Here is a 9,160-nt window from a genome sequence, read left to right as displayed (position 1 = left end):
AAGCATTTGATCCCTTCTCTTACAAGAAGCATTGACATTGTTAACAATCAAAGTGGAGGTGTTAAAGAATTCAAAGACAGAAGAGCAACACTTGGCAACAGAAACAACCACTAATTGCAATTGGTGTGCAAAGCAATGTATGTAAAAAGCATATGGGTTTTCATCTAATATCCGTCTTTGCAACCCATGTAATTCTCCCCTCATGTTTGATGCCCCATCATACCCTTGTCCACGCAATCTAGACATTGACAATCCATGGGATGCAAACATACCATCCAAAGTATTCTTTAGAGACAATGATGAGGTGTCAGGAACTTCTTCAATGCCAAGAAATCTCAATCACTTCACCTCGTGCATTGGCATACCTACATCAACCATGAAAAGCAGCAAGGATGACATTACAGTTTAAAAACAGCAAGGATGGCATTATAGTTTAAATAATTATAGCAAGCTAAACAGTACAAACTAACCTCAAAACGACGGCCATTTGCTCCTTAATAGATGCATCTCGAGCCTCATCGACAAGAATGACAAAGGGCCTATCCCCAAGATCTGCTAGAATGGCTTTGGTGGTCAGCTCAAGTCATTTGATTGTGACGGAGCAAATTTGCCGCATTTTTATCCTTAGCTTTGTACCATTCTACCATCTCTAAGAAGTTCCCCTTATTGCCTGAGCTAGAGGATTCATCATGTCCATGAAAAGCATGTGCTTGCAATAAAAGGAACCTTATCACTCCTAATATAATGAGCATCCGCCCTTTATATTCCTCCTCCGACTTCTTACCACCACGGTTCATCACATGTGCCACACTTTGCCTTTGATTTTTAAAGTCCTCATAAGCCCTTCTAGACTTATTGTGATCTATACCATTAGAATGGGCATCAATCAAATCACGCCCATCCTTCCATCCACGAAATCCATTAACCGTGAAAGCATCAACACCATAATTTTTAGCTCTAGGTTGTTTAAAGAGATAACAATACAAACAAAATGCGGCGTCTTTGACAAAACTATACTCCAACCATGCATGATTGAACCATGCATCTTGAAACGATCTATTACGATTGCCTATCTTTCTTTTTGGTTAAGCATGACCTTTTGGTTGGCATGGACCCTTTGAAATATAAGCTCTTCTAACTGCATCCCTTATGTTTGGGTCCATTTGATCAATCGGTATCCGAAGCCCAGGATCAGCAACAATATCATCGCTATTAGGAGTAACTTGGGGTTGGGGATTATTTTGCAAACCATTTGCATTGCTAGGTCCAGGTGGATCTTCTACTGCTGCTGCTGTAGGTGGTTCTTCTACTCCTACTGGTTCTTCGAAAATCGGTGTTCCTTCTACTACTTCTGACTGTACTTCTGCAGACCGTTGGATTTGTGACACTGGTTGTATAATTGGTGTAGGAGCAGGAGAAAAATAACATTTTAATGTCCTTTTCCTCTTCATTGTGCAACTCTAGTACTCTACGGACTACAAAAATTGACATAATTAAAATCAATTACAATATCATTCATGGAATTTCTAGATCGGAACGATTGATTTGAGAATTGGGATTGGGATTTGGATATTACCGCTGCTTCCTGATGGCCGGCTGGGGACTGTCGCTGGGCCGCTAGGGGCTGGCCGAGTGGGGACGGCCGACGGGCCGATGGCGAGACCGAGACGAGGCGCGGGGAGGCGGCGTAGCGGTGAGGTGCCGAGTCGGGAGCGGGGCAGCGGCCAGTGGGGCCTCGCCGCCTCGGCTACGGGCGAGGGCGAGACGGGCGGCGTCGCGGCGACCGGCGAGGCGCCGAGCCGAGGCTGGAGCGGTCGAGCGGGGCACGGTCGGACTGCCAGTCTTGACTCGAGGCTCGAGGGGAGGCGGCGTCGCGGCGAGGCGCCGAGGCTGGAGCGGGGCAACGCACAGCGGGCGCCGGGCTGGGAGATAGGGTTCGCGACTTCGCGGTGGCGTGCTCCGTGCTCGATTCGGCTGAGCTGGGCGATAGGAGAGGCCGAGCTCCTCTGTTTTAGCTGGGCGGTGGCATGACTCGGCCCAAGGACTAGGGCCAGGCCGAAAACTTGACTCGATTCTAAGGGAAAACTTGGGCCACGCCTAGGGTCGTGGCCCTAGCTGCCACGGGCCCAAATCCGCCCCTGATGGCACCTCCACCTAGAAACGAGTGCAGGTGCCTAGCATAGGTGGTTGTGAAAGCTAGAGTCGCTTAATTTGATGCCACATGTGCCATGTGAGTAGTGTGTACCACAGTGCACTTTTGTCACCTCATGATCGAATGCCTTGCCACTGTCATATCATGATGTGATGCGGCTGTAAGTAATTAATGTTTCATCTGTTCTTTCTTAGCATGAATTTAGCATTCAGCATTTTCTTAAGGTGAGCCCACAGGGCATATCAGCCATTGCAGAATTTTATATTCCTTCTGTTTGTGAACGATGATTTCTTGTTCACTTCGACCAACACTTCTAACATCAAAGTTCACCTTTGCCTGCGGTTCACTTACAATAATCATTGTCCTCAAGTACTAGTTCGTATTTACAGAACATGCACGTATATGTTCTGTTCGCTTGACTGATAAGCCATGGCTGAAAGTATTATTGGTTGATTGGCTGAAAAAATATGACTTATAAGCCAAGCGAACAAGGCGATAGAACTTTAAAAGTAAATAATAAAGGAATTAAAAAGAACAACGGTTCTGTCAAAAGACACTGAACAGGTCTGGAACTTTTTTTTGTAAGTTAACGATTATTTAGTCCTATACACACTCTCAGATATTTGCCATCCTTCCAACTTCTAGAGTATCAAGCCCGTGTTTAGTTGTTTGAAAAGTTAGAATTTGGCTACTGTAGCACTTTCGTTTTTATTTGGTAATTAATGTTTAATCATGGACTAATTAGGCTCAAAACGTTCGTCTCGCGATTTCCAACAAAACTGTGCAATTAGTTTTTTTCGTCTACATTTAATGCTCCATGCACGTATCATAAGATTCGATGTGATGATACTGTAGCACTTTTTTAGAACTTTTTTTTTTTAAACTAAACACGGGCCAATATCAACCAAGAAAGAGACTGCTGCGTATCATGCACAGTTTGTCTTTTTTTGGGGTGTTTTTCTCTCTCCCTGAACACGTGGCCTGCCAAAACAGCTTATTGTCACCATGAACCATGATACCCGATGGAACTAGCTTGGCCATCAATGATACATAGCTTTTTTTTGGAATGTGGGGAAATTTCTGTGTTTTTTTCTATGAAAAATTAACTGATTCTTGTAGATTCATACGAAATTTTTATTATTCCAAAAAGGCTCCGCGGCACATATCCCGTCTCCTGTTGTAGAAGTCACTGACTCACTGTTGATGACTTCAAGCCATGTCAGACTCCACAAAGGCATGTCTGCAATCTTCAATGGAGAGGATGTCTGAAATCACGTTTTCTTAGCCCAAGCAACTTGTGCTGGAAAGTGAAAGCTTAAAGTGACGAATCCACTTTCTTCTCTACTCTCAAGAAAACTGGAGTTGGAAGGGAATCAGTACTGCCGTTCATTCTGTTTTACGTTCCCATTTTACAGTGAGCAAATTTCATAGAGATATAGTATGTACAAAATTATCAAGGAACTACTAGCAGTTTTTGCAATCCTTATAAAAAATGATCCTTTTTCTTGGCAATAATTTGAAGGCTTTCTCAGCCTACTATCCAAAAGCTTGAAATATCTTTACTTATTGCTAGAGAGATAGGGATTGAAATAAGACTTTAAAAGGAGCTTACTTGTACTGCTAATGCTACTTTCACTAGCTCGTAAGGGAAATATGACTCTACTCACTTATAGTGGTAGGGAGACACATAATTAGACTTGGTAATTACATTGGATGAGGAATGTATACAACTACTGCTACTTCCAGAGTTGTCTAAGTCAAACTTTTATAAATTTGACCAATTTTATAAAAATTAATATCTATAACATTAAATGAGTATATTATGAAAGTATATTTTATTGTGTGTTTAGTGATACTAATTTTGTGTCATACATATTGTGCTATTTCTATAAATTTAGTCAAACTTACAACTCTGAAACTTAGTTTTATTCACACAAAGGCTGTAACACCCTAGTGTTAAGCATTGCATTTGGCACTTACATTTCATGAGCACAAGCATCATCCAAGCATTCATGAGCATGGGCATATGGAATTTAATCTTATTATTACATATTATCACATGTGATATTGATTATATACATGCATATGCTTGTGATAATGTGTGACCAATGCAAGAGATGGTTGTGAGGTCACAAAAACACCTTAGACACATCTAGGATGGTAAATGGAACAATGTTTGTATTCATGACATGGGCCAATTTTGCTTCAAGTGTTGGTTTACTTTGAAATGCCTTTTACATGATGCTAGTTTGACCAAAGTTGAACAGTAGCTTAGAGTATTTGCATGGCAGTGCACCCTTAATAAAAGTTGTAGTCCATGACATGGGGAACAAACTTTATTTAAGGGTCATGAGCTAATTCAGTGCCTAGCATAATCAAATAGAGCCCACAAGTAGCAATGAAAATTTTGCTAAGGCTGGTTTTCAGTTTCAAAGTAGCCTACTTTGGAGCATTGTAGTTTGAAAATCATTGTGAAATAGGCAAAACTCCTTTAAGTAATCTTGTAGTACTCATGTAGCTCTACAACTTTTACTAATATAGTTTTCAAAAAGTCACCATGGATTAGGAGGTAATTAGGTGCAAAGTTAGCCCATCAGTCGGCCTGAATCGGACCGTCGTCGCGCCATGGTGGCCGACCGTGGCTAGGCCGCGCACGTCGCTTGGCGGCCGTATGCCGGCGCCGGCCCATCCTGCCGCGCCACAAAGGTGAGCACTCGGTCGCCCTCGCTCCCACGCGCTCATTCACTCTCTCGCCCTCTCTATCCGCTCGCGCGCGGCTCCAGAGCAGAGCAAAGCGCAGCGCCGCCACCGCCGCATCGTCGCCGACCAAGTGCGTCACCACTGCCGCACCATCACCCAGTCCACCTTGCACGTAGCTTCGTCGTGAGCCGCTCCACCCTCCCGAGCAGCTAGCACCACTAGACGAGCACCGGTAAGGCCACATTGTCGCGCCACCGTCTTTGCCATGGCCGCGGTGCGCCGCCGAGCACGAGCTCGCCCGTGGCCAGCCACAACCCGTGCATCTTCGCTCTCTCTCTCCCTCATCTGGTCTTTGCCATAGGTCCTAGAAGCTAGAGCCACTGCCCGTTTAACTGATACCGCCTCGTCGGTGACGAAACACACATCCGCACCACGCGCGCTCGCCATGGCCACGAGCACGAGCTCGCCATGGCCAACCCCAACTAGTCACCCTTAGTTCCCTCTGGTGCCCGTTACCGAGTCGTCTTGAGCTCTAGATCTGTAGCCTATGATGGAGGTAGGTCGTTGATAGCCCCCTCGTCGGAACGGCAAGCGCCGCCACCGTGCACCGGCACCGCCCAGCTCCGCGCACGCGGCTGGACCTCACCACCACTCTGCTGTGGCTTAGCCCTAACCTGAGAGCTCCGCTAGAGTCCGTGGAAGCCGTAGCCGTGATTATTTGGCCGTGTCGTCGCCGGAGACGGTGAGTCCACCACCATGCACCGCTGCTGAGCCACCATGCTCGCTGGCAAGATAGCTTCGGCGAACCGCTGAGCCAACCAAGGGCACTAGTCAACGTGGGATGTCGAGTAGGTCACAATGGTGAAGACGCTACCGTCGGCGAGCTCCGGCCGGTCAGCGCCTTCCTCTGCTCCTGTGTCACTGATGGGTGGGACCCATTGACCTATGGGGCCCCACTATCAGTCATAGTGGGTGCACTAGACCGGGTGCACCTAGCAGCTGAGCTCGATTTGAAATTGGTTTTCTTTATTTATTTTCACATATTTGAATGCAAACTTCAAAAATTTATATCTTGAGTTAGGAGTGTCCAATTTGGATGATCCAAATTTGGTTGGATTCATCATGAAGTGTACTATTTGATAATAATATGAAACCTACTATTTTGGATATTTTTTCAGAGGAATTAAATTGGGCTAGATAAGTGCTTTTAAATTTGTTTCCATCTTGTAAAATGCACATCTTGAGCTAAGAAAGTGCAAAAATTGTGATTCCAATTTTGCTAGTCTTATGTTGGCATGCTCTAGCTAGAAAAAATACTAAACCTACAGTAGATATACTTAGAATATAGTCTTCCTATTTAATCTTAAATAATTGGTAGTTTCTAGTAAAATAAATGGGGTAAAAATATATAACATATGATCATGCAAATTTTTACACAGTGTTCTTATGCTAGGATGAAAGTAAGAAAAATATGAAATATGTTGTTTGACACTTTTCACTAGGCTAAACTATTTTTGCTAAAATAAGCATTTGCAACTTGTTATTTTTTAGAGATGGTTATACTTATCAAATTGGCTTGAAATTTATACAGTAGACTTTTGGGGTCATATGTAAGCTACTGTAATGTTCTCAGAATTTATTGAGCATTGGAAATATTTATCCTTTAAATCACCTTATTATATAAGTAAATTAATAAATGAATATAAATAGATTAGTTGGGCTTAACCATGAGGTTTTCTGTGGTGCTTGTGATGCATATGATTTGTTGATGTTATTAGTTAGGCTTAGAAGTAATTGGTTGTAGGCAGCTAGTTAATTATTGCTTTATAATTCAACTAAATAGCTGCATGAGTAGTTTCTGTTGTATTGACAAATTCATGATGATAGTGACCTTTTCTGTGAAACTTGTTAATAACAAAGTTGTATATAACTTACTCATCTTGCTTGTCCTAAAATTTTATGGTCATAAGCCTAATGGTTTAAGAGTTATAGCTATTAGAATTCTGCTATCAGATTTGCTTGTCCTCTGAACAGATATGAAAGATTGAATTGTTTGACCTAGATAGCTACTGAATCACCTTAAGATGATTAAAATAAAGTTATAGAAAATTTCATAAGATTTCTAGAATGTCTCAAACCATATTGTTTAGATGTGTATAACTCCAGTTATGGTCAAAACAAGTGGTACTGTCTTGTAGCCTAGAAAATGTTTAAATAGACGTTTGTTTAATTACTAGAGAGGAGTTATGCACCTACTCGGTAAAAGAAGTTAATCTTGTTGTCACCCTAATACCTTGCTGTTAAGAACACTCATGATTATGCATTCTAAGCCTCCTATGTTTTATAAAATATCATTTAAATCATTTATATTTGATGCATTAGGTTATAAGAGTTGATTTGGAAACACTTGATGTATAGAACTACCTTGTCCAGATATATACATCTTAAACCCTGTGTAGGTCTAGGATCGAATATATGCTTAGCCATGCATAGATAGGTAGAAGTCAGGTGATTTTCTGTCACCTACGAGATATAGGTGGATACCGGAGCACGATTGGCTATATTTGCTATCATAGAAAATAACCATGGGATGTTATCTAAGTGGAGATCGGGTGGGATCTTATATGCACATGGTGTGGGTTGGCTATGTTGATCTTGTCTATGTCGATTAAGGACAATACCGTCATTGGCGCTTCTATTGAGATTGAACGCATGCCTCTCACTTAGCTAGCCGGATAACTCGTTCGGACCACGAAGCCGAGTAGCTCAACTCAGGTCGGGCCTCATTATGTTAGAGTGCGCACTCTGGATAGTAGTAAGGATGTGCGGGGAGCCAGATGTGAGCCCAAGGGTAGGCCGGCCCTGAACGTCCTGGCAGCAGGTTATCCTTGGTTGTATGGTGCTGATCAAACCCATAAAATGTGGACCTGAGTTGTACCAAAGGTGACCCACCATGACCCCGATAGGGAAAGTGTGGGTTTATGTTAGGAATAATTGTCCAGCTGGTTGTAACCAATTCGAATCGCCATCTCTCTCAGATAGTGAGAAACTCGACTAGTCCTAGCATCGTAGTAACTGGATTATGGAATTCTTAGTTTTGTTGCTTTTATTGTCGTTGCTGCTTGACCTTCTAGAGTATGTTGTTTTATTGTACCATCTAGTTTGAACTTCTTTCTAATATAATTGGCGGCTCTCCTGTCCAATTTGTTTATGTTTATACATATTGCTATTCAAACTTGATCACACCATCAACAACGTAGCACAAAATCCTTACATTTGTGACCCACGTGTCAAACAATACTTCTTAGCAACTAATAATTCAAGTAACCTTGGCTAGAATTATTTGAATCTCAAGAAACTTTCTTTGCTATATGGCAAATAAAAAAATCCCATGCCTACAAATCTAGGCTCTTTTTGGATTGCTTCCTCTGCATGTCAGACCGCAGGCACTAGCAGATTCACTACCCAAGGTTGCATAGTTCATCGGCAATTTGCAAACAAAAATTCCTTTATTGCAAAGAGAAAATAGGGTTGCGAAAAAAGAAAATTGGGTATTCTTCTAGCCAAAGTGTGCCGTGGTGAGGAAGAAATGTAAACAAAGGGCTAAGGGCATGTTTGGTTCTTAGCTAGAGTTATGACAGAACCGCCTAATCTAATGCCTCCTAGGAGTACTTGTCTTCCATTAGACACTAAGTACCCAAGAGAGGACACTAAACTACGCAGTTTCATTGAGCACACCCTAAGGGAGAACTAAAAAATCCATATTTTTTCCATCAGGATCATAAATGAGAGAATAAAGCCTACAACATTCTTAAGTTATTTCTTACATCACTTTATTACAATACTAGAATATTACCTCAATTGATTATAATAGTGGAATATAACAATATTATTAGAGTTACAGAGGAAGCAGGATTAATTTAATGACATAGTGGAGCATTAACATGGTGGACATTTTTATACAAGAGATGCTAGCAGATTTTATATCTTTTCTTATAAAAACCTTTAGTGAGGGTTATAAATAAACACTACGGTCGTAGCGTGAAAGAAATCATCTCTGAGCCCACCAGGAGGTTTACACACATAAGAATCAACTCTAAGTATCCTCCGATCACCTACAACAGGGGGAATAAAACCCTGAGTACTCAATTATATTCAGCAAGACTTACCCGACAGGAGAAAATAAAAGACTCTAAGGATATGCAAGGCTATCTGGCTTATGGATTATTGCATCTGCAGAAACATTACTAAATGTGCGTCCTTATATTAAATTTTATTAGCAGTCATCATTAGTTTATTAACTAACCA

The sequence above is a fragment of the Miscanthus floridulus genome, chromosome 16 (assembly GCF_019320115.1).
Source record: "Miscanthus floridulus cultivar M001 chromosome 16, ASM1932011v1, whole genome shotgun sequence".
Taxonomy (NCBI): Eukaryota; Viridiplantae; Streptophyta; class Magnoliopsida; order Poales; family Poaceae; genus Miscanthus; species Miscanthus floridulus.
Note: the sequence above shows the minus strand (reverse complement) of the source record.